This window comes from Myotis lucifugus, unplaced genomic scaffold (assembly GCF_000147115.1).
Source record: "Myotis lucifugus unplaced genomic scaffold, Myoluc2.0 scaffold_14, whole genome shotgun sequence".
Lineage (NCBI taxonomy): Eukaryota > Metazoa > Chordata > Mammalia > Chiroptera > Vespertilionidae > Myotis > Myotis lucifugus.
The window spans coordinates 14,952,611-14,978,501 of NW_005871062.1; the positions used below are offsets into that span (position 1 = coordinate 14,952,611).

General features: G+C 37.8%; 1 protein-coding gene across 1 annotated transcript in view; it reads right to left on the reverse strand.

Moving 5' to 3' along the window:
- Positions 1–15,333, reverse strand: part of KCNMB2 (potassium calcium-activated channel subfamily M regulatory beta subunit 2) — a 228,348-nt gene extending 213,015 nt beyond the window's left edge. The window contains exon 1 of the mRNA XM_006084905.3: positions 14,920–15,333. The gene's annotated coding sequence lies outside the window, so the exon portion shown is untranslated. The remainder of the gene's footprint in view (positions 1–14,919) is intronic.
- Between the last annotated feature and the right edge of the window lie 10,558 nt (positions 15,334–25,891).

A 25,891-nucleotide genomic window follows, 5' to 3' on the forward strand; every position in this document is an offset into this window, starting at 1 on the left:
TGAGAAGCTTTTTATTTTGATGTACACCCATTTGCTTATTTTCTCCGCCCTAAGAAATGCGTCGGCAAACATATTGCTATGAGAGATGTATGAGATTTTGCTGCCTATGGTTTCTTCTAGGAGTTATGGTTTCACGACTTACATTTAAGCCTTTTATCCATTTTGAGTTTATTCTTGTGTATGGTGGTCTAGTTTCATTTTTTGCATGTATCTGTCCAATTTTCCCAATACCATTTATTGAAGAACCCAAAACACCAATCAGAAAGAATATAATCACTCCTATGTTCATAGCAGTGCAATTTACAATAGCCAAGGTCTTAAAACAGCCCAAGTGCCCATCAGTAAATGAGTGTATAAATAAGCTGTGGTACATTTACATTATTGAAAACTATGCAGCAGTGAAAAAGAGGGATCTCTTACCCTTTGAGACAGCATGGAGGGACCTGGAGCACATTATGCTAAGCCAATCAGAGAGAGACAAGTATCACATGATCTCACTCATATATGGAATCTAAAGAACAAAATAAACTGATGAACAAAACAGACCCAGAAACACAGAAGCATGGAACAGACTGTCAAATCTCAGAGGGAAGGTAGTGGTGGGTTGGAAGAGATTAACAAAAGAACATGCATGCATATATGTGTAACCCATGGATATGAAAATAGTGTTGCAAAGGCCTGGGGTGGGGGGGTGGGGTAGGCTAGAAGGGATCAATGTGGATAAAGGGGGGACATCTGTAATATTTTCAATAATAAAGATACTTTTTAAAAAACTGAACAGCTATTCTCTCTGGGAATGTCCATGTCTTGGTGAAGCAGACTCCAGAGGCATAGATGATAGGTTCATGGTTACACAAGGCAGTGTTGCCTAAGGTTTAAAGTCAGAGGAACTAATGGGAAGGCTGGGTCTGCCATTACTTGTGAGGACTTGGGGCAGGTACTTTCGATGTCTTTGAACTTCAGCTTTCCTGTCTAAAAATGAGGGTGATGATGCCCACACCCAGAATTGTGACTCATAGGAGATGAATTCCATGTGTAATGTACAACATAAGGTAAGACATTTCATCGACTACCAAAAGGCCCTCATAGCCAGCCTATGGGAAGAAAGAATATCTATAATACCCCTGCTTCCTTACTGGCTCTTTGTCAACTGCCCTCACTCTTGCCTTCCTTTGGAGGAAAAAAATTCCTTGAAAGAATGACCTGCTTCCTCACCATCTGCTCAGTCTTTTAGTGCCATTGAACCTAATTTTGATATTTAAAATTGTTTTGAAAAATGATCTCCCATTTTGCCATTGACTTGGTAAAATATAAAAGCACAAAATCTGAAGTCCATTCTCTTTGAACTCTATAATATTTGACAGGATTATCCACATTGATAACAACAGGTGGCATTCTTTGAGAAGCTACTACATGCTGCACTATGCTAGCCATCTTGCATACATGATTGTATTGAACTTACACAAAACCTCTTGATGGCAAGTATCGTGGCCCCATTTTATTGAGGATGAAAGTGAGGCACAAAGATCTTAATTAACTTGTTCATTGTAACATAACTACTACATAAGAAGAGAGAGAGAGAGAGAGAGAGAGAGAGAGAGAGAGAGAGAGAGAGAGAGAGAGAGAGGAGAGAGAAGGGGAGGGGAGGGAAAAATTATAACTCGTTAATACTTATGTTTCTTCTTGGAGGTTTGTTCTTTTCTTAGCTTCTATCTGTAATCTTTTTCTATCCACGAAAATACCCAAAGCACTGTGTACCTTTCTTATGGCATTTATCTGACTCCTAACTCCTGGATCTTGACATAATTCCTGAGTAATTTGTAATCTCCTTGAGAACCTCCTTTAGCATAATACCTTGATGGCACAATTATTTTATTTTTAACAAGGGAACATTCCACAAAGACTCTTTCCTTGGGCTGATAAGTCTGAAGACTTAACACTTAGTAAGAACATAAAAGCAATATCAACTCCTTCCTAGCTCATTTACCTTTATAACCATTGTAATAATGACCTTCTTAAGCTAAGAGTTTCCTTTGGGTTAATTAGACAAGAGGCTTTTTCATAATGTTGCAGTGGTAAAGAAAGATAGCTGAAGAAGCAAAATGTGCATACCTTTCTTAGAAATTGCAGTTGAAAATATCATTGCTATTCTGATTAATAACAAAGAATCCCAGCCAGAGTGGGGTGTAATTTGATTTAGATAAACTCAGGGTAAGGTATTGCTCAGGAGAGAAATCTGAGCAAGTTCCCATGATGCCCAGATGGACCATAAACAAGAGACAATGAATGTTGTTACTTTTCTTGCTGACCTTTATTTAACAGAACTCTCTCATTAGAAAAGAGCTTGCTTTATCTTACTGTTAAAATAGCTGTTTGTTCACCTGCTTTTGAAAAAGGAACAGGCAAGGGTAAGCACTGACATAGATTAATAGTATGCCTTCTTGGTGCTAGTGGAGTTCTCTTTAATTATTTCTTCAGGATAAGAGTGATAACATTATTATATTCACATTATATACATATTTAATAGGCAAAAAGTTGATGTGTGAAGTGGATGCAAAGCACAGCATGAAACGATATTTTAAAGGAAAACCTACTAAAATACAGAGGACTACTAGCTATAATAAAATTCCCATTTTTGTAGGTGAAAATAATTGAATATAGGCAATTTCACATGGGTTGACTTTTGACAAGACACTCAACTTATACAACTTATGCAATATACAAAATCCTATAATGTAAGTGACATTATCCCACTTAACAAATAGAGATATAGCTCAGAAAAGTGAAATAATTTGTTAAAGGACACACACTAAGTGGATTTTGAACCATCTCTATTTCAATTCCATAAATCTGTCTTTTCATAAAGTGCACTGCCTCTCTTCATGATATCTAAAAGTAGAAGAAAAAAAGAAAATGACCTGGCTGGCATGGCTCAGTGAGTGTCGACCTGTGAACCAGGAGATCATGGTTCGATTCCTGGTCAGGGCACATGCCTGGGTTGTGGGCTCGATCCCATTGTGAGGTGTGCAGGAGGCAGTCAATCAATGATTCTCTCTCATCATTGATATTTCTGTCTCTCTCTCCCTCTTCGTTCCTTTCCGAAATCAATAAAAATATTTTTAAAAAATGATGTATGTGTATAACTATGTGATAAGAAAGTAGCAAAAGGTAAAACCTGCTGAAAGACTTCAGAGACTGGAGAGGTCCTTTCTAGCCTGGAGAGCAAGGAATGGAAAGAGAAAGGAAAAATGGAAAAGGGATGAGAGAAGGTTTTACCCAGGAGGGGCTATTGAAGAGTTTGTGGGGGTTTGACAGGTGAACATGAAAGAGGAGAGAGACCTTTCTTGTATGTTTGAAAGGGTTAGGCCAAGAGACAGAGACATGAGGATCATAGATATGTTTTCGGGGTGGCAAGAAGTATAGCTCAGTTGTAACACAGGGTGAAAGAAGGGAAATAAAGTTTGGGCTGAAAATTTATCTGGTCAGCACGTATTGGAGGATGGTGATGTCCAGTCCTGGGAAACTTTATTTGGTTGGTTAAGGAAAGCCACTGAGAGGCTGTGATTAGGGAAGTCCCATGATCAAGGTCATGTTTGGAACTATTCATTAGGAAGGTCCATGCAGAAGAAAACAGGGGTGGGAGGGATTAGAGCAGTTTTTCAAAAATTTATGTATAATAGATCTACCTAGGGCATTTGTTAAATTTCCAGACCTTGTTAAATATAAGTCACATAAGTGGATATTAAAAAAAAAACTTCCTAGGTAATTCTTGTGCAGGATTTTTTTTAATTTTTAATTTTAATTTATTGACTTGTGAGAAGAGAAAGAGAGAGAGAGAGAGAGAGAGAGAGAGAGAGAGAGAGGAATTTGTTGTCCCACTTATTTATGCATTCATTGGTTGATTCTTCTATATGCCCTGACCAGGATTAGAACCCACAACCTTGGTGTATCAGGATGATACTCTAACCAACTGAGCACCTGACCAGGGCTTCCTTGTGCATGTGATTTAAGGACAACACTTTTAAAAAATCAGACTAGTTGCAAGAACAGGCAGAGTGGATTTATTTGGTCTTAACATGAGTTTAGTTTTGCTAGTTGAATTTTGACATGTAATGATGCAGCCACAGGGAAATGTCTACTAGGTAGCAGGCAATAGGGCTTGGGTTGGGGAGTAAGGTCACAGCTTGAGAGATGATTTTGGATGTGGTTAGACAGATAATATTTTCAATTATTGAAAAAGTGTAAAAAAAAATGGAAGGAAAGAAAAGAAAGGACCCTGCAAAGAGAAAAGATAGAACAGAACTGTAAGGTAAGAGGGGACCTGGAAAGGGAAAGAATTAATGTCATGGGAAGAGAGGATTTTAGGGGAAAAATTATCTATATAAAATATGTATGAATAATTTATATATAAAAGTATTTATATATAAAATAATATATGAAATCATATTTTATATATGTATTATATATAGACATATTATATATGTATTTTATATGTATTATATATATACATATACATATATATATATATATATAGAGAGAGAGAGAGAGAGAGAGAGAGAGAGAGAGCAAGAGAGAGGCAGGAAGACAGAGACAGAGAGAATAGAGAGAGAGAAGGTCCATAGTGTTGAATGATGTAGAATAATCAAGGGTCATGAAGATTGTGAAAAAGCCAAACTGGGTGGTAAAGAGAGAGTGAAGAGGGCCATCACAGGAAATGTATGTCCAGAATTCAACACAAGTGCCTTATAAATGAATGGGGGCAAGGAAGTGAAGGCAGTAAGCACAGACTACAACTTCAAAATGATGAAAGGGAACTCTAGTCATGTTCCTGTGTTCCTTAACCTCATCATCTATCCAGGTATACAAGTCAGAAATCTAAAATTATCCCTGACACTTCCTTCTTCTTTACCCATGTCCTCTCAGATTTATCCCACTGCCAACTCTCTCATATGACTTTTGAACCCCTTCCCTTCTGGCCACTTTTCTGTTCCCCCACTGCTGCCTGGATCACTACCACAGCTTTGCAACTGTCTTCTTTGCATCCACTCTTGCTCTTCTCCATTTTGATCACCACACTGCAGTGAAGACACCTTTGCACCAATATCTTTTCAGTACCCTACTTAATTGTTTGGATGGTTCTCCATTGCTCTTAGAATAAAGAACAACTGAACCTGACCTGTAAGGTCTTAGCTAGCCGGGCTCTTTTCTGCCTCTCCAGCCTTGTCTCAAACCATATGCTGTTCTTCCCTGACCTCTAGCCAACACTGACCCTCTACAGAGGCACTGTCCTCATCTACACTCTGTGACAGGCTTTTTAAAAAAGTCTCATTTATTAAGTTTTTATTAATTGCTTTACACTAGAATGCAAGCTCCACCAAGGGCAGAAAATCCTTTCTCTGTCTCTCTCTGTCTCCCTCTCTGTAAGAGCGTGTCTGTATGCGCGCGCGTGCACACACACACACACATACACACACACACACACACACAGAGAACTTGATAAACGTTGAGTGAGTACAGGTGCCATGCTTTTTTCTCTGCCTAGAAAGCTTCTCCTCTAATTCTTTCTGGCTTCACACTTGCTCCCCCCACTTTTATGCTTCTTCATTTAGCATCTCAGTCATATCTTCCTCAGAGGAACTTTCCCTTACATCCTTGACTACATTAATGTCTTCAATTAAATAATCACTTAGCACTTATTACATTTCTAACTTTACATTTATTTGTGTGACTATTAGAATAATGTCTAGTTCATCCAGGATTGTCACCTCACGGTTGGTGGGGAGCAGCTTTCTTCTGCTTTGGCTCCACACCTCGTCCATAGATGTTGAATAAATATTTGATGAATAAATGAATGAATAATTGAATGCAGACCTGAAACAGGACTGATCAATTAAAGGGTAGCAGGATAGAGAATAGATTTTTTTCAAAAATAATATGGACATAGGAGCACATTCATAGATCTAGAGGAGGAACCTTCTTTTAAGAAACTAAACACCATCTGAAATCAAATTGCACATAAGGCAGATTTTCATATGGGCATATGAACTAGAGTACAACTTCTATTTTCTTTATACCATTTTTATTTTCAGTTTCAGTCCTACAGGCACTAAACCTACCTGTCAATGGAGAAATAGGCCTTGACAATTGAGATTGGTTATGATAGACATTCTCTAGGCAGTGTTCTCTGTACCCAGGCTATTGTTATCTTTTTATATGTCCAAAAAATATTTCTCAAGTTTGGCAACATATTATCTAAGCCTTCCTTCTCCTTTAGATATAAACTTTATTTCTCTCTCAACTTTTCTTTTGATTCATCCCAACTGAGAACTGAGTCCTGTGCTGTTCTTTTTTTATGTTTTTCAAGAAAATAATTACCTTGAGTTGTCTATACACAGAGCCCATGTGACTGTTCCCAAGCACCACGAAGGGTCAAATAAAACCACTAGGAAGCAAAGTTACACCAGTCATTGATCATCTCCACTGACAGGAAGAAACCTAATCCATCCTTTTATAATTTTCCCCTGAAATTAGGTATTATTTTCTTCTGGCTGTCAGGCTATTGCTTCCCCACCCCCTTAATTTCTTCATTTGTAATATACTAGGAAACGAAAAAATTCAAAGACATTCAATGGTCCCAGATTTAATATAGAAATACAATCCCCTAAGGAAGGAAACTATACTTCAGCTTGATGGAGCTACATATTCTTCCCATGGTCAGAAATTTCCAGATGCATAGGCAAAACCAAACTCAAGACATTTAAGAATTATCTCACGGGCAAGATTTACCAACTGCTTCTTTCTCCTTCTCATTACGTGCCTTATGCAGTGGTACAGAATGATCCTCTGCATCTATGCAAAGCAAGAAAGAATCCAGATTTGCATTTAAATTGCTGTCTATTTTTTAACATTCTTAGCTTTTCACTTTGAAAGATACTTTACCCTTTGTGGATAAGAGTTATAGAGTCAGGCGCTTGACCTTTACCAGATTCTGAGTGAAAATTTTAGTAATAATAAAATAAAGAGACTTAAAAAGTCTGACAAAACCAAAATCATTATTTATAAAGTCCTGAACTATGTACAGTGGAATTCCCCAGACACTTGCAGTGTAGTAAGGGCTGAATTTTGACAAAGTTCCAAAATGAATCTTCCTTTGATAGAAGCCTACATGGATTGGTTTTATAAATCATTTCCAACCAAAGAAAGTCTGTGAGTAATATGATTCTATAAGTAAACAGGCAAGATCAGATATCCCATTCCCTTCTTTCTTTCCTCTTCCCTAAGAACCCTATTTGCACCCAGTGCAAAAGGGGATTCAGTGAAATTAAGATTTGTGTGGTTTCTAGACCCCTTCATTGCTACACAGCCTTGTAAATAACAATAAGAAATTAAAAAAAATATGTTTTTATTGATTTCAGAGAGGAAGAGAGAGGGAGGGAGAAATAGAAGCATCAAAGATGAGAAAGAATCATTGATCAGCTGCCTCCTGCACGCCCCCTATTGGGGATCGAGCCTGCAACCCAGGCATATGCTTGATGGGAAATTGAACCATGAGCTCCTGGTTCATAGGTCACCACTCAACCACTGGGCCACATCGGCTGGGCAACAATAAGACATTTTCCTGACCTATCCAATATGTCTTTACCTCAGGGAACAGGGTGAATAGAAGAGTGTATCAGCCAAAAAAAAGTTATTTTTTAAAATTGTATATATTTAACACAGTTTGATTCACCTAAGATTTATAAAATCATAGTGTCTGCTCTCAAGGAGTTTGCAAACTAATTATCTGGGCTAAATTTTATACTTTAAAGTTTAGTGGTGTATTTTACTTGTCTGGCTATTCTTTTTACAAATCAACTGGATTTGTTGAAAACGGAAAATGAGCTCCCATGTCCAGAATATTCTGGAGTCTTAATTCAGGAAAGCACCAAGACGACAAGGAGCCTGCATGTGGGATTCATCTGACATTTTCCCTATTTAGTACAAATGCTAGCAAATGTAAACCAAAGCCCTCCTGTCTAGCAATATAAGCATCATCTCTTCCTTTCCTAAGAAGTCAGCAGCCTTGACATTTTGACAGCTGATTTATCCCCTCCCCTCCCCCTGAGCTGGAATTCTCACCCGGGCTCATCTGTCACCCTGGCTTTGATGATGAGGGGGCTTAGGCATTTGCTCTTGGAGGCTGTCAGACTTAAAGTTGGCTTTAAATGAAAGGCTCCACCATGCTATTTAGAAAGATAAGGTAGCAGCTGTGGGCAGACAGTAAGAGGAAGGGATGGGGAAAGTGTCAAAAGAAGCATATGATACGGGCCTGAGAACATACAGAGGAGAGGTGGATGAGGTGTTAGTAAGCACATGGCAGCTCCAGGGCTTTATTATTATAAGATAGTCCCATGTAGCACTATTTCTGAGGTGCATGATTTATTTATCCACTTGGTCATTTACCCTCCCTGGGTCAAACTGGACACTAAGATGTCTAATATATATATATTCACTGATTCAACTCATTCAAGAAATACTTTTGAGCTTTAACTACTGCCAAGAACTCTGCCAGGCACTGAAAATACTGCGACGACTGTGACCTAGTCCTTAACCTCCAGGCACTTACAATTCAATTGGGGAGGAGGGGAGCAGATTAGTAAACCAAAGATCAGCACAGTGTGCTAAGGGCCATGGTAGGACTATGCACAGAGTATTCTTGCAATAAAAAGGAACAATATTTTGTGAAAATTTAAAAAAAATCAAACCTTGAAAATCATGACATTTTTATGACAATGAAATACCCACACCTTTGGAGAGGGATACTACAGCAACAGAAGAATTAGGAAAGATCACCAAGAGCAAATATGTCATTAAAGACCAAGGCTAAGGTTACCCACACCCTTGTATCCCAAATACTATGCACATATGTGAAAGTTGGACAGTGAATAATGGAAAATATACTATCTACTACCCAAATGATAGAAAAATAATTGATTCATTTGAAATATAGTGTTAGAGGAGAGCTCTCCAGATACCTTGAACCGCCAGAAGATGAAAAAGTGAGTCCTAGAGCAAATTATGTTAGACATTGATGGAGGCAAAACTGAAACTATCCTACTTCAGGCACATTATGAAAAGATAGAGTCCTATCCTATGGAAAAGACAATAATACTGGGAAATGTAGAAGGTAGCAGGAAATGAGAAAGTCCAAATATGAAAAGGAGTGACTCCATAGGCATGAGTCTGTAGGAGCTTCGCAGGGCTGTTGAGGACAGAACATTGTAGACATTACTCATTCATAGGGTTGTAGGGTTGTCAGGAGTTGGCCCATAACACACACACACACACACACACACACACACACACACACTACTGTTAGAACTAGTTTCACTTACAGAGGTGGATTTGAGATATGACAAAATATTAAAAGAAACACACAAATACAGCCATTAGTAACACAAACCAATCTTCAATAATTAGAAACGTGGGGAGTTGGTGGTGCAGGATGAAGTTCAGAAATGACTAAAGGAAAGTTTAGCCTATGTAGTAGATTGTATTTGAGACTTTTCTAATAGTTTGTCTGGAGGTGCTAATTTTTATCAAGCAATTAAATGAAAGTAAATATCTTGGCATTAAGAATTTCATAATGTTAAATCTAAATTGCCAATTTCATGCACACCTTGCACTGAAGTCATATCCTATGATGATGCATTCATCTAGTCGCTTTACCAGGAATTCAGCCTGTGTAGTCACAGGCAGAGTGAAGACAGGAATGTTGAAACTAGAACCTGACAAGATTGAGGGAAGGCACTCAGTTAAAGTTCTTTTATTATGAATCCACAAAATGGGGTTACCTCAGAAAAGCAGACATTTTCTTGATTTTTTTCAGAATTGCCTCTTTCATTTTGGGCCTAATAAGAAACAACCAAATGCCATACATTTCAAGAAATTCTGTTTCTGTGGCTGGCTATATGCTCTAACACCTTGAACTCTAATGTGATTCATTGATGATTAAATCACTCTTAAATGTTACCTATTGAATGAACTAAGAGACATGCAATACCAAGAAATCAGAACTAAATGAGATATTTAAACCAAATCTCTCAGTGTTGTAGTATATATAGCATTTAAATTTTCATTCTAGATAATAATAGTTAAGGTGTTGATAGGTACTATGTATTATGCATTTAACTTGTGCCAAGCATGGTGCTAACAGCTATGCACAGATTACCTCATTTAATCCTCGAAAACCCATGAGCGATGTACTGTTACCATCTACAGAGGCTCAGCAAGGTTGAAAGAGCCTGCAATGGGCAGGTCTTCAGGACCGTGAGGCTGGTGTTCGGATGCTACATTATATTGCACTTCTAGAGACTGAGGTTTCCTTAATAAGTAAATTGGCTGTCATTTAAGTTGTTTCACAGGCGCTTCAGTCCACTTTTTCTTCAGGGAAGGAATCCTTAAGGCTCCCACATTGTTTGTTCACTAAGGAAAGAAAATTCTTTTCTTCAGATCCGTCCTTTTAAAAAATTCCTCTAATCACTGGCAGCCTGTAGTCACTAAATACATTAAAGATGGTTAACCTGACATTCTATTTATCAGAAATCTTTATGACTGAAGGGAGAGTGAATTTCAATAGCTTACTAGTTCTTTGACTTTGAGCAATTTGATTAACTTTTCTACATCTTCGTTTTCTTATCTGTTCAATGGAAAGTGTTCTATCTACTACTCAGGCATGCTGTGAAGATCAAATGACAGTAGCAGTGAGAACACTATTATGTTTTAAGCATTTCCTCTGTGCCAGGTATTTATTCTAAAGGGGCACTGGCACACATAATCACTTTAATCTTCAACCCAAAGAGGGAGGTATTACTATTGCCAATTACCAGTGAGGAAACTGAGATACAACAGAATGATTTTAAAAACTTGACCATGGTCACATAGCTATGAAGTATAAAGGTGAGATTCAGACCAAGTCTCTCTGTTCCTAAAGACTGTATGTATCTCAGATGCTATATCCAATTCATATCACACTACCTCCCTGGATTATAGAACATTCTAGAAATCCTTACTCTCAAAGAATTTGCATTCTAGCAGGAGAGAGACAATAAAAGCTCAACCTATGCTGTATTGGGGGATGATTTGATATGCTATGGAGAAAAAGGAAGCAGGGACTAGGAACAGGATTTGTGTAAGGAGGTATAATTTGAAATATGGTTTTCAGGGAATTCTTCTCTGATGAAGTGACATTTGGTAGGGCCATGAAGAAAGTGAGAAACTGAATCATGTGGTTATGTAGGGGAAGAATTTTCCAGGCAGCAGGCACAGCACAGTCAAAGGCCCTGAGGTTTGAAAGTACGTGGCAGGTTTCAGGAAAAGCCAGGAAGCCAGCGTGGCTGTAGTAGTGTGCTAAAGGGAGAGGGTAGCAGAAGTGCTAAAGGGAGGAACCTGGGCTGATCACACATGGCTTATGAGCCGCTGTAAGGATCTGGCTTTCATATGTATTCAGATGGGAAGGTGTTGGAGACTTTTGAGCAGGGATATTAAGATTTAATTTTAATTTTGAAATGACCACTGGTGTTGGATACAGACTAAAATGTGTTTATGAGAGCAGGGGGGAGGAGGCAGAAGTAAGAGATCAATGGTGGAAATATATGCAATAGTCTGATAATTGGTAGTAATTTGCTCAGAGTGGTAGCAGTGGCAGGATAAGTAGTTGAATATGTAAGTATGGAGGTAAGGGAAAAAGGGGAAAAGCCCAAGTGAGGGATTGGAATTTGTGAGCTGTTTGTATATGGATGGTTTCTATGATCTTGAGATTAGATTAAACTCATTTAGGGAGTAAGTATAAGTAAAGAAGAGATTTATAGTTGAGCCACAGATCACTCCAAAATTTAAATATTTAGGAGATAATGAGCAGCCAGAAAAGAAGATATGCTCTATCTATAAAGTAAGGAGAATTAGACACACACACACACACACACACACACACACACACACACACACCTTTTCTAGTAAACCTGAATTAAGGTGTAGGAGTCAGTCTCTCAGAAAGGATGATGCTGAGTTTTTCACGATGTGCCAAAAACCCAAGGAGGAGGAGGCTTTGATAGGGCAATGGCACGCCTGCTCAGCCTTTCTTGGACCAACAGATGACTTGGGAATTTGCATTGAAGACTTAGTGGATAATCTGAAGTATGATAATGAGAAAGATGGCAACATGATTGGAATAGGAGATGTAAACTTTAATGATGTTAGTGTTTTTGTGACTATTAATATAATGTCTGCGTTAAAAATTTAGCAACCCTACAGATTAATAATGAGGATAAAATTGTGTGCTTTTTCATACACAGGTATATATTATAATTAGGATCATATTGTATATACATTGTTATAGTCAGCTTTTTATTTCCTCTAATAGCACAAATATTTTGGGAAGGTTCTTTTTTCATTATATTTTTATGGGAGAAAATAAATAGTCAAAGAGAGGATTGGGTTAATTTGAGGAATGTTATGTCCGATATCTACTAATAAAGTAGAATGACGACTGCGTGTGTATTTGAGAGAGGCAGAGAACAAGGACAACTCTGGACTTGCTGACTTGTGTCTTGGTGACTAAATGATGACTGTGCTACCCTTAGGGACTGAGAAAACAAGATAGACTAGAGCTTGGCTTATTTTTTATGTCAGGGTGGAATCCAGAGTTGCTTTATGTGTTACTGGAGAATTGCTGGTTTTTCATTACTAGATGTGGCAAAGACTGAAAGGGAAGGCTATCTAGAAATGCTCTGATTGACAAGGTAAATAGGAAATGAAGTTAATTAGTAACACCAAGTAGGTCATTTTGACTAAATTGCTTGGCTTGGTTTTCCCCACTGCCTAGAAACAACAAAACAACAACAACAACAACAACAACAACAACAACAAATTGCCGTATCTCTCCTATATATTTCATGTTGTAGGGGTCCAGTCTAGACACATACACCATCAAGATTTACCATAAGAACTTTTCCCATAAATCCGTAAAAATTGTGAAAAGTCATTTTAGTTTAGCAGGAAAGTGTTATGAGCATGATCACAGCAAAAGAATTCTGTTGACAACTTTTATGGCATAAATTGCTTCTATAATCAATGCATGATGTGATTAGAGTCAGAAGATATTGGTAAGACCAGAGCCAGTGAAAGGCCTTCTCAAATAAATGAAATTAATGAAAACAATAACATTCAGTTGTAAACTTCTGGCAGCTGTAAGTAAAATGTGTGTGTTTCCGTTTGTGCATTGCGAACTCTGTATATGGGTTCTTGACGGGTGAGCACAATTGGCTAGAGAATGGAACTTTACAAGGTCAAGGTTGCACATTCCACTGGCCACACAGAAGCAGAAAACTATGTCATAGCCATCAATTGCATCAGAAATTCTATACAATTATTTCACATGCTCTTGGTCACATAAAGATTAGCAAAGAGAGTTTCAGTAATTTTCATCACACTATTAGGAAAATAGACACACAACTTTAAGCACACTACAGGACAATGATTTCAACTTTGTATGTGAATGGCAGTGTTCACACAGAAACTGGCAAATGGACAGACTTAACTGCATCAGAGAAAAAGCCCACCACTCTTTAATTTCAGTATTTAGCCGAAGCAAACATACTATAATTATATTTCACTTTTATTTCTAGTCAGTACTGCATGACTATAGAACTTTTGGAAGCATATTATATTATTTTTTAAATACACAATTATTTTGTGTATCCTTGCCATTTGCTATAACTAAATCAATGCATCAGAACATAGTGTCTTTCAAAATCTCAAGCCACATCTTTGCATCGAGGAATTTGTGAAGTCTATCGGGGAAGCGACACGGCGGGACTGAGAAATCCACTCACGATGTTTCTGCCACTTCACACTGAGGGTCACGTGCAATGACAAACACTGACACTCGCACCCTGGATCAAGTTGCGGAAACATTCGTTTTTGATCATTGCATTTTTTGGCTTTAAAAAAATCTCAGCAGATGATTTCCTGACATTTCCTTTCCCCACTGGGCTACACCAACCCCATAATAAAGTACAAAGCAGCGCAAGTTCCTCTGCAAATCTGCTCCTGATCCACCCGACTTGGGAACCCACCTGCCCCTCGCATCTTGCCAGGAGAATTGTGCTTTTATGCTGTGCATGAAAAAAAGGAGAAGAGGCAAGAACAAGCCGTCTAGTTCATCATCTCTAACGAATCACCATTTCCATCTGCAGCCCTGGCAGTTGTTGAAAAGCAAAAGCGGGAATAGAGAGAAAGCCCCCCCCCCCCGTTAGCCTAAAACTCTTTCTCTGCTTTAGCAACACCATGAACACAAACAGTGTGGATCAGGCTGTCAACATGCAAAATGGACGAAGGGACCCACTTTTCTTTCATAATAGATTCAATCCGGAGGAGTTCTTTATGAGGGAAATCCTTTGTAATCTTCCCATTTCCCCTTTTAAAAAATCAGAAGCTGCCTATCCCAGCACCTGGACCAGGGGAATAAAAATATTTATCTAACAAGGTTTCAAGGCCTCAGGACAGCTTCCTCTTTATTTCTCTTTGGACCCTTTTTCCCACCCACCCAAGTCTGCACATAACCCTACTAACGGTCCAGCTAGCACCACAGATAAGCACACTGCTTTCTCCGTGACCTCTAAGCATTCCGCTCCAAGGGAGAAGCAACGTGGAAGGCACTCTGAGCAGGCTCCCAGACTGGAGCCAGTTTGTCCGCGAGGCATTTCTGCCAGAAAACGGAATACTATCCGCTGTGTTTTGCTCTAAGCAGAGCCGTCTCCCACTCCCCTCTCTCCCCTTCCTGCTTCTCACCCCGCACCTGGCTGCAATTCACGACCCACTGGGCACTCGGCAAACGAAAAGCACAGCAACAGATCCCTTTGTTTTACATGCAAATCTTACCTCCGGTAGTTGTCACATCTTCCTCAAAAGCCACGCTTAATTTTTAATGACAGCGATCCGGTGCAGTCCTCTGAAGAGCCACGGGTAATCATCATTACCTCTCCTGCCTAAAGCCTTTCTGGACCATTAATGTCACAACCCTTGCTAACTCATAGCTTTAGTACTCCCGGCTCAAAATGTCTGAAAGAGTTTGGAAGGACAATAGGAGTGACAGGCACGCTAGACAGCCATGCTTGAAATTAGTTATCTGAAGCTCCGTTAAAGCTGCTTTCTACTGTTTTGAAAGCGTGCAGGAGGTAGGACTATTAGCCTATGGTAGGCATGCTGTTTCTGTTTTTATTAAATACTGTAATAGGCTGTCTGTTAGCAATGCTGTGATAGGTCTACCATCACTTCCCCACTGCTTTCGAATTCTCATATTAAAAAGGGAGAGAGGGCTCAGACATCCTGTCCTTCGGCACAGACAGATGCCACCCTGCCAACTGGATCAGGTTTCCCCATCCTCTTTTACTACAGGAGAGAGCATTCCTTTTGAAAAGCGGTGTTTTTACACGCAGAGTGAAGTTGGGAATAAACACTCTAGGGTTCCCCAAACAATTCTCTCACTCGCAGCAAGGGACTCCTGCTCTGCCCAGTAACAGACATAAGCATCCTCTAGAGTCAGGTAAGGGAATCAATCCCAATGGGAAATGTTCTCATCATGACTGAGGAAGGATTCATTTTTAGATAAAACTTCCAATGATATCAAATGGACAGAATGGATCCACGAGCACATTTATTATTTCAGGCTGACTGACAAAGCGTGTGTTCCTGTTAGAAGCAATCATGCGCTGTGCACTCTGTCTAAATGGAAAGAATGAATGGTGGGTGGAAGGGAAGGGCTGGGGATGTGTACACTACCTTGATCCCCTTTGGACCGTTATGATCATGGAAGTTCCAAGAGGGATGTCTTACCATCGGTGATAGATGAGGAGGGTATTACTTACTTGCCTTGAAATGCTACTCTGAAAAGTTCTGAGTACTTTCCAAATAGAGACGCAGAGAAAAGGCCTTGATAGCGCACATTAACAGAGAGAATGTGCTATGCTCCAACTACCCAAATTCAGTCCTTTTCTTCTGCTGGCTTTTCTCTCATCCTGCTGACCCAGGAAATTAAGTGATCCCCCTCAGGGGAGGGGCTCAGGGAGAGAAGCAGGTGGAATAAGAAGGGAAATGGCCTAAATAATTGAAAATGAGGTATGATTAGCAAACAAACAAAGCAAAAACTACTGCAAAACAAAATCTCAGGGGGAATGCTTATAAATCACCACTAGTTAATTACTGGTAGTTTTGTTGTCTAGAAATACTATTATGATCATAACATCCATTATTTTATTATATGCGAGAACTGAATATTTGACTTATCAGCTGTCTGATCAAGGAAAGGTATTTTTTTTCTCTAAACTCCTGGTTTGGGTTTTAATATTCCATGATTGTTTCTGAATTTCAGTTGTTAGTTTACTGCTCACAATTTCTTCTCAGAAATAAGGTGTGATTTAATGGAAAAATCTCCTTGTTCCGCAAACCGTAAACATGTTTCATTCTGTTTGGGTATCTTTATAGTGGTTCCCCTGGGGCAAAATATAAACCAGAAAATACTTAATTGGAATTTAAAAAAAAAATCTTGTTCCCATTATGTTGGTGGGACAAAAAAAGAAGAAAACTTTTTCAAATTTTCAGTTCTTCAAATAGAAAAAATAATAATATTTTGTGTTGAGTCCAAAACCTTTCACTAGCCCCATGATCCTGCAAGATAAACTATTTCGTATCCAAATGATTAGATGTTCACAGTTGTAAGGAGTCTGGAGAATACAAAATTATTGTCTTTAGTCCCTCAGTTTCACAGTTTGTTATTGGAGTAAGTGATACCACTGAAGTGAGAGCATACAAATTCTAGGATGAAATTGTTGGCAGGTCATTCTTCAGGATTTTATGAAAATCCTGTGTGTGTGTGTGTTTGTTTATAGGCAAGCATACCATCCACAAATTTATAATTGGAGAAGGATTATTTCAGGGAAAAAGAATTTCTATGATATTCTCTTTATAAACTGTTGGGATAATAATATAAATTATATATCCCAATTTTTTTTCCAAATGTAAAAAGTGTATAAATGACAACCCAACAACCTAAACACCATGAATAGCACCATATATGATATATGATTTGAGAGAGAGAGAGAGAGAGGCTCCCCAATTGGATACTTCCCTCCAATCCTACATGTAATTAATTCAGAAAACAGATACTGATGACACAAGAGATAAGGAAAAGAATTTATTTCTGGGAGGAAGTAAGAGGGACTTCGGCAAGGACAGTCAGTGATGCTGAGGGGGCTCTGTCCTTGGAGAAGCAAAGTCACTTGATCTCTCTGAGGATGAAGGAGTTTACTGAAAAGGGCAGTTGTGGTGGAAGATGGTTTATTGGGTAATGGGGGAGGAGCGGGAGTTAAGGGAGGGAAGCTGAGGGAGCGAAAGAAGAGGAAAAGATCTATGAGGAAGGAAGCAAATAATTTATTGAGGTAGCATCCTGTTCGGAGAAGGCTTTGAAATAAGGAGGTCTGATTTTGCAACTTGTTTCCATTAGCCTATGTAAGCCTCTCATAAAATGGGATGATAATAATGTATGTTGTAAGACTGCAGTGATAATGAGACAAGGTACATGGGAAGGTAGGAGTAAAGCTCTTTGTAAACAGAAATACTAAAATAAATGCTAGTTGTTACTGAGCAGGAAGTAAGAGGGAGAGGAGTGATTAAAGAGGAGGTAAAGGGTACAATAGAGAAGAAGAGGAGAAAAGAAAGAGTAGAAAGAAGAGGAGGCAGAACCAGGAAAGAGAGGGAGTGGAAGAGAGAAGCATTTCTTCTGTTAATCATCTAAAATACAGCCTCTTGTTTTTGTTTTGCTTTCTGGATCATCTCCCAGTAACTATTGCTTTCATTCCCCCCTTATCATAAATTTCAGATAATAAAGTATCTTTGGAGCTCACCCCTTCTTCTTCAACAAGAGAAACCTATGCCGAATCTGTTAAAACACGTGCTCTACCATTTCAAAAACAGCTGATGTGAAGATTGAATTTAGTCATTCTTAGCATTGTGTTTTTGGATGGTTCCCTGGAGAATGAAGTTTGGGGCAGCAGAAGGCAGGAGCTGAAGTAATATTTCAGAGCTATATTACCAGACACATTCAGCAAGAGTGTTCTGTGCATCTGCAACTTGATAACATTTTCAACATCTGCTCTCTGAATGCACATTAAAACAACCACAACAAAAACCCCCACAAAAAAAAAAAAAACACAAAAAAACTTGTTCTGGAAAAAATTTCTGTATGTTAACAAATGTTGGGTTGAGAATCGGCCAGAATGACGTGAACACATGCAGAGAATTTTCAGTTTTCATGGACAGCCCGCAAGTTAAGTGATTTAATGAATGGAACGATGAATGCATAATTTCATTATGAGTCATCACTATTAAAATGAAAATTTGATAGATACATAACCAGGAAGTGTAGCTATCTGTTACAGATACAAGTGCTAATTATATTTTGGAATATATAATTTATACTCTGAATAATACAGAGAGCAACCGTTTTTGTTCTGTAGTGATTATTTACCTAGGAAAAACAGGAAAGTTAGGTTAGAAACTTCTATCTTCCTGTTATATTCTTGTGAAGGCTGAAGCCAACTCACACTAAAGTCCTAGTTTAATTCATAAAAGAGGCACCCTCTAGGATACATGGGAAGTCTTCGCCCAAAAAAATAATTAAAAGAAACCAATGGAAGAAAGTCTGACATTTAAAACCCCATGTCTGTTTTCCAAGTCAGAATGATGTGCCTTTTATTTGTCTACATCGCTTTTCATAAAAATTTTCCTTTTGACTAAAGATTTTTAAAAAGTTTACTAATGAAATGACCATTTCTAAAACTTTACACACATCATATTTGATCTTCAGAACAAAGGTATTGAGCGGCAAGGCAAATATTAATAGTTTCATTTCCATCTGGAGACACTGAGGATGAGAGAGGTTAAATGATTTATCCAAGATCGCACAGCCTATAAGTATGTCTTCTAACTCATGATCAGTGTTATTTTTACTTCATGAAACTTTATGCCTGGTTCCCAGTACTTCTAGAAATATCCAGAAATATAAGCACCAGAAGAATTAAGAGTATAAATTGGAGCTTAGTGACATATTTTTTTCTTTCCATCTGGCAAATATTCATGCCTGGTTGCTGACCTTTTGTTTTACAGTTCTTTATGTTTTCAAGGTAGAGTTGGTAAACATTTTTAAAAGAGAAATTATAGATTTTCACAATTCTTCTAACTGCAGAATCAACACGGACTATAATTCTGTACTAATGGTGGCAGCTGAAAGGACTCTCTGATCTATGGGCTGTAAGCACAAACTCATCCAGTGAGGCTGTGATTTGAATCATCTTCTTGGATTTTTTTATTGCATTTCTGTCTGTTTTCATAAAAATTAGGAGAGAAATTCCTGCAGGAAACCCCTCCTTCTGTCAGCAGTTAGTCCCATTTATAGGTTTCTGTGAATTACCGTTCTGTATGCATGTGTCTAAATGGGAGAAGGAGGTAGATGATAATATAATATACACGTTAATTAATTTATGTGAATTTTCAGACTAGTAGAATTATCCTCCCTAACGTGCCCCCTCCCACCACCAAACCGATTGAGATGCTGAGCCCTCGCCTGGATGCCCATGGAAAGCAGACACAAGCTAGTTTAACCAACTTTCTGAAGCCATCATTCTGCGGCTGAGCTATTGCATTTGGCAGACAGCTTATTGAGCTGTTTTGATTCTTCTGAAGCCTGTCAGTGTACTGGACATAAATCAGTTTTAAAATAAAACATAAAATAGAATATTGGCAGTTGTTTGAATTTTATTTTATTTTAATTCTCCTACTTCCTGGGGACTAGCTGTGATCCTCCTGTGTACCGGAAGCATGTGCTCTCGCAATGTGACACTCTGGGCATATCTATGTGCAATCGATGAGAAGACGACTGCTGGTGAATTTTATAATTAACATTATGACTTGTGGTGCTGCAGTAATATGTACCCTGTACACTATGTAGCATTATATATGATACCTGCTTCTTTCAATAGAAGTTAATTAAAACATATATGTCTTAAAAGCAAAACAAAATATCCCTGGTATGCAGAAGGCTCCAAGGTTGGGTACAAATAACAAGGATTTACATGTATGTTGGTGTTTACATTCATGTGTATATATATATTAATGACTCACTTTATGGTGCTAGATTCTTAGGGTGGGAGACAAGCAAAATGATTACAGTAAGTGTGTGGACATTTATTGTAAAAGCTCCTTCTTTACAAAATTGTAGCCAAATCCTAAGAAATCTATTATGCCTTTGTTAGTTGGATAATTTCTGTTTATTCAATGCTAGACATATAAGAAAGTCTTAATAAATATTTCTACATTTCACAATTTACTTAGAAAAAGAATCAGCAAAATGGATGCCAACAAACAGATTGGCATACTGAAATGAATTTCTAAAGTTACTTTTCATCAAGGGTGTAGGTTAAATGTGATGGTAGCTTCACGGCATGCCCTGTTTCCCTCCTTAAAAACAAAGCCCTGTTTAATTCTCATTATAAAAGTGGCACATGCTCATGATTGAAAAATTAGAGTATACAGAAAATATAAACAAATGTCTCCTGTGACCCCACAATCCACATACACTTTCTATTATTAATGTAAAAAAATTAGGATTATATTGCGTATGTAGTTTTATATATTTTCTCATTAACATGTCATTTTGAAATCTTCACTTTTTATTAATGGCTGCATACTATTTTGTCATATGGATCTCCTCAAATTTATTTTTTAAAACCCCAATGTTGAACACACAGGTTATTTTTCCTTTTCATTAGAATAATACTGTGCTGAAGGTCTTTTAAATAAGTCTTTGTCTATATATCTGATTATATGTGTTTAGAGTAGATGTTCACATGTGCATCATTACTGAAATACCTGGACACTCCAAAGGCTCTTGGTTTGTATTGCTAAGTTGCTCCCTTGAAGTCTGTGCCACTTTCATCGTTCCACCAGGGGAGTACGACCTTGCCCTGGCAAGGCAGTCATTGTGGTGGGAAGAGAATGCTTTGTTCCTCTCTTCCACACGCAGACATTCATTATTTTACATTCTCTTTGCTTTGGGAACTAAGTGGAAGTTAGGTGTCATATGACAAGAGTGAAAGAAAGGAGGCAAAGGAAGAAAGTTACTAAGGTTCGAATTTTTATGTCTGTTTCCTGAAATGAAAATTCTCATGGCAGGGAGAGGGAAAGTGAAGAACTACTAAGTAGTCTGAGGCTGCCACTTATGTTATTCCTTCGGCTCAGAACAGAATCCCTAACCAACTGTGTCCTTTGAAACCTGGAGTATTCTTACTCCCAGGGAATTCTGTTGTATGTCAGAGAGACACCAATCTACAAAGTAAATCTGTTCTGTACTTCTGTAAAATCAATTTGTTTAAAATTTTTGAGAGCGAGAGTTTTGAATTTTTGTGTCCTGTAAAGCTTTTAGCACAAGCATAATTCAGTAGAATGCTTTTTCAACATCATTAAACCTGGAATACTTCAGATAAGCTCAGCAAACAGAATATATTTATAAACTGAAGTCATTGAAACTTTCTGTCTTTTGGGAACTCTTTTGGCATTTGTCAAAATGAAAGAGACCATGTCTTCACTGAGAACCAGCAATGCTAATACAGAAAGGTGGGACCAAATGATTTCTTGGCAAGTTAGGACACACTTATGTTGCTTGTTATAAGAAAAAGGAGTTTGTTACTTTTCTAAGATTCAGTAATTTTTGCTTGTCATGCACACAAAAATTTTCCCCACATGAATCAAATCAGTATCCTGCCAAAATTTATACTCACTCAATCAAATGTTAATTTACCCAAGCATGCATGTTTTATTTTTAATTCCTGTCAGACAATTAACTCAAATTGCATGTGTGTGATTTTAATGCCATTCTTTTTTCTCTTTATTGATTAAGGTATTGTCCCCCCCCTCGTGGCCTCACCTTACTGGTGTCTGTGTCCATTGGTTAGGCTTATATGCATGCATACAAATCCTTTGGTTGATCTCTTCCCCTTTCCCCCACCCTCCCCTATCTGAGGTTTGACGGTCTGATGGATGCTTCTCTGTCTCTGGATCTGTTTTTGTTCATCAATTTATGTTGTTTGTTATATTCCACAAGTGAGTGAGATCATGTGATATTTATCTTTCTCTGACTGGCTTATTTCACTTAGCATAATGCTCTCCAGTTCCATCCATGTTGTTGCAAATGGTAAGAATTCCTTCTTTTTTTTACCAGCATAGTATTCCATTGAGTAGATGTACCACAGTTTTCTAATCCACTCATCTGCTGATGGGCACTTAGACTGTTTCCAAATCTTAGCTATGGTGAATTGTGCTGCTATGAACATAGGGGTGCATATATCCTTTTTGATTGGTGTTTCTAGTTTCTTGGGATATATTCCTAGTAGTGGGATCACTGGGTCAAATGGGGGTTCCATTTTTAGTTTTTTGAGGAAATTCCATACTGTCTTCCACAGTGGCTGCACCAGTCTGCATTCCCACCAGCAGTGAAGGAGGGTTCCTTTTCCCCCACATCCTCGCCAGCACTTGTCATTTGTTGATTTGTTGATGATAGCCATTCTGACAGGTGTGAGATGGTACTGCATTGTTATTTTGATTTGCATCTCTCAGATGATTAGTGACTTGGAGCATGTTTTTATATGTCTCTTGGCCTTCCTTATGTCTTCTTTCAAAAAGTATCTATTTAGATCCATTGTCCATTTTTTGATTGGATTGTTTATCTTCGTTTTGTTAAGTTGTATGAGTTCCTTGTAAATGTTGGAGATTAAACCCTTATTGGAGATAACATTGGCAAATATGTTCTCTCATGCAGTGGGCTTTCTTGTTGTTTTGTTGATGGTTTCTTTTGCTGTACAGAAGCTTTTTATTTGATGTAGTCTCATTTGTTTATTTTCTCCTTAGTTTCCATTGCCCTAGGAGCTGTATCAGTGAAGATATTGCTTTGGCATATGTCTGAGATTTTGCTGCCTGTGGATTACTCTAATATTTTTAAGGTTTCCTGTCTTGTGTTTTAGTCCTTTATCCATTTTGATTTTACTTTTGTGTATGTTGTAAGTTGATGGTCTAGTTTCAGTTTTTTTGCATGTATCTGTCCAATTTTCCCAACACCATTTGTTGAAGAGACTGGCTTGACTCCATTTAATGCCATTCTTAATTTATCTTTTTCAAGTTTACTAATTCTAAAGTTATGTGTTCAACTGGGATCACTGACTGGCAGTTTAAAACAGTATGCTTTTTAAAAGTAAGGTTAGTGTATCAGAAAATATTCAAGATAATGAAGGAAATGCAGAATAACCTGAAATCATTGAGACATGTGTCAGAGATAACATTCCTAAAGCTTGCCACAAAATTCTTGATAGCAACAGGTTAATAGCATGACCTAATTTCATTTAGTAAATAAGTAATGAGAAGCAGCAGTCAATCAAAAAAGTCTAGAATGTACTCAAGTATTTATTTAAAATACGGATCTATTATTATGGAGATAGAAAATGACTTTTTCTTGTGCAAGAAAACAGTAGATAAGTATTTCATGAAGCCATTACTTCTGCAGGGAAACTTAAAAACCAATCATACTATTTTTTAAGAAAAAAGTCCCTAAAATTTTGCCAACTGAAAAGAAAAAGTCTTGTGTAGATTTACTATAATACATCTACAATAATAAAAGCATAATATGCTAATTAGACTGGACAGCCGAATGACCTTCTGGATGTCATTCTGGATATCCTTCTGGATGAAACCACAGTAGTGGGGGCTGAGGCAGAGGTGATTAGGGGTGATCAAGCATGCAGACGAGCAGTTAGGGCCATCAAACAGACAGGCAGAGTGGTTAGGGGCAATGAGGCAGGCAGCAGGTGAGCAGTTAGGAGCCAGCAGTCCTGGATTGCGAGAGGTTTAACTGGCAGTGGGACTTCCCCTGAGGGGTCCCAGATTGCAAGAGGGTGCAGGCCAGGCTGAGAGATGCTTCCCTCCCCCCCCCCCCGTGCACAGATTTCATGCACTGGGCCTCTAGTTGCATTATAAAAATCAAACAATCCATTCACAACAGCTTGACATTATTTTTAATTTCAAAATGTTATCTTTTCCATTTCCTTTGGAGGATAAAACTCATGGAATAGAAGGTAATTTGGTGAAATCTTAACTATGGATAGAGCCAGATGGTGACTTTGTGAAAATAAAAACCAAAAAACTATCCTTTTATTAGGAAATTTATGAACCATGGGCTAGAAAAGTGTTCCAATCAGTAGAAAAACTCTGGTGTTAACAAAATGTATGGTAGCCTCAGAATTGTAGAGTAGAAAACCTACTGACTACATGGGGTGGCCTTGCATGTCTCAACTAAGAAGAGGTAGCACAGGCAAAATTATGCTGCCAAATTTGTGTTTTAAAAAGATTGAAAGTAACCCTGCTCTTTACCTTATATTTTATGATAACTTCAATGTTAGTAATTGTTCATTTTTACTCGATACTTTATTTTTATTGATAGTGTCTGTGATTCTATTAATTTGCAAATTACTCAGTGGTAAAATAAATATCAAAGAAATATTGTGCCCTAACCGGTTTGGCTCAGTGGATAGAGCGTTGGCCTGCGGACTGAAAGGTCCCAGGTTCGATTCCGGTCAAGGGCATGTACCTTGGTTGCGGGCACATCCCCAGTGGGAGGTGTGCAGGAGGCAGCTGATAGATGTTTCTCTCCCATCGATGTTTCTAACTCTCTATCCCTCTCCCTTCCTCTCTGTAAAATCAATAAAATATATTTTTTAAAAAAAGAAATACTGGTATTTAGTGATGTATTTAACAAAAACAAGAGCAAGTACAAGACTGTCTAGACAAAGAGGAGAATTTAAGACCATAGTAAGCTGAATGTAGTACACTTGTGCTCCAAAGGACTCCTTCCTGGGAACATGAGCAGAGAGCCAAACATTTTAAATATAATACCGTAGGGGGCAGGAGTGAGAACAAATAGACGAGAAATACAGCATCTTGGTTGTGTGAACAATCTTCTGGTGTGAAAATATTTACTGTTTAAAAGTACCAAAAGGAAAGCTATTCATTGATAAAATGGAATAGTACAGTAAAACCCCCAAATTAACAAAAGAAAGAAAAATCTTCCACACTGGATAATAGCATGACTACATTAGAAAAAAAAACAAAACACAGAAAAAAAGAGGAGCCAATAACATAAGTAAATCAGATAAAGTGGAAAGGAAACTGATTAAGTGCACTATTTATTTTGTTATTTGTACATAGACATAAGGATTTTTCCCTTTAAATAACTGAGACTATTGATTGGGTTAAAAACAAATTCAACTCATATTTATCCTAGTTACAGAAAAATAGTCAAAGTTATAAAGGTTGAAAGTGAAAAGGCAGAAAAAGATATCAAGCAAATATAAGCTAAGAGAAAGTAGGGGAGCAATATTGGTAGAAGTCAATAATTTAAACTTAGAAGCACTACTCTGAAAATATACAGCCTTACATTCCTTTGCTATTAAAGAAGAAAAATGAAGAAGTAAATCAAATAGTATGCTTCTGAAGGGACAGGAAAAGTAATTTTATAAACCAAGAAGCAAAATTAGCAAAGATAAAAGCAGAAATTAGTAAAATAGAAAATGAGAAATGGAAGAAAAGATAAATTTAAAAACCTTAAAAATCTAACAGACTAGACTTACCTGTTATAAGCATGATTAAGGAAAACATAGTGAATTAAAATATATAAAGTATAAATGAGAAGGAAGATATAACTAAATACAGAAAATGAAAATAATTGTAAGAAAATAAAATATTTGAAAACTTAGAT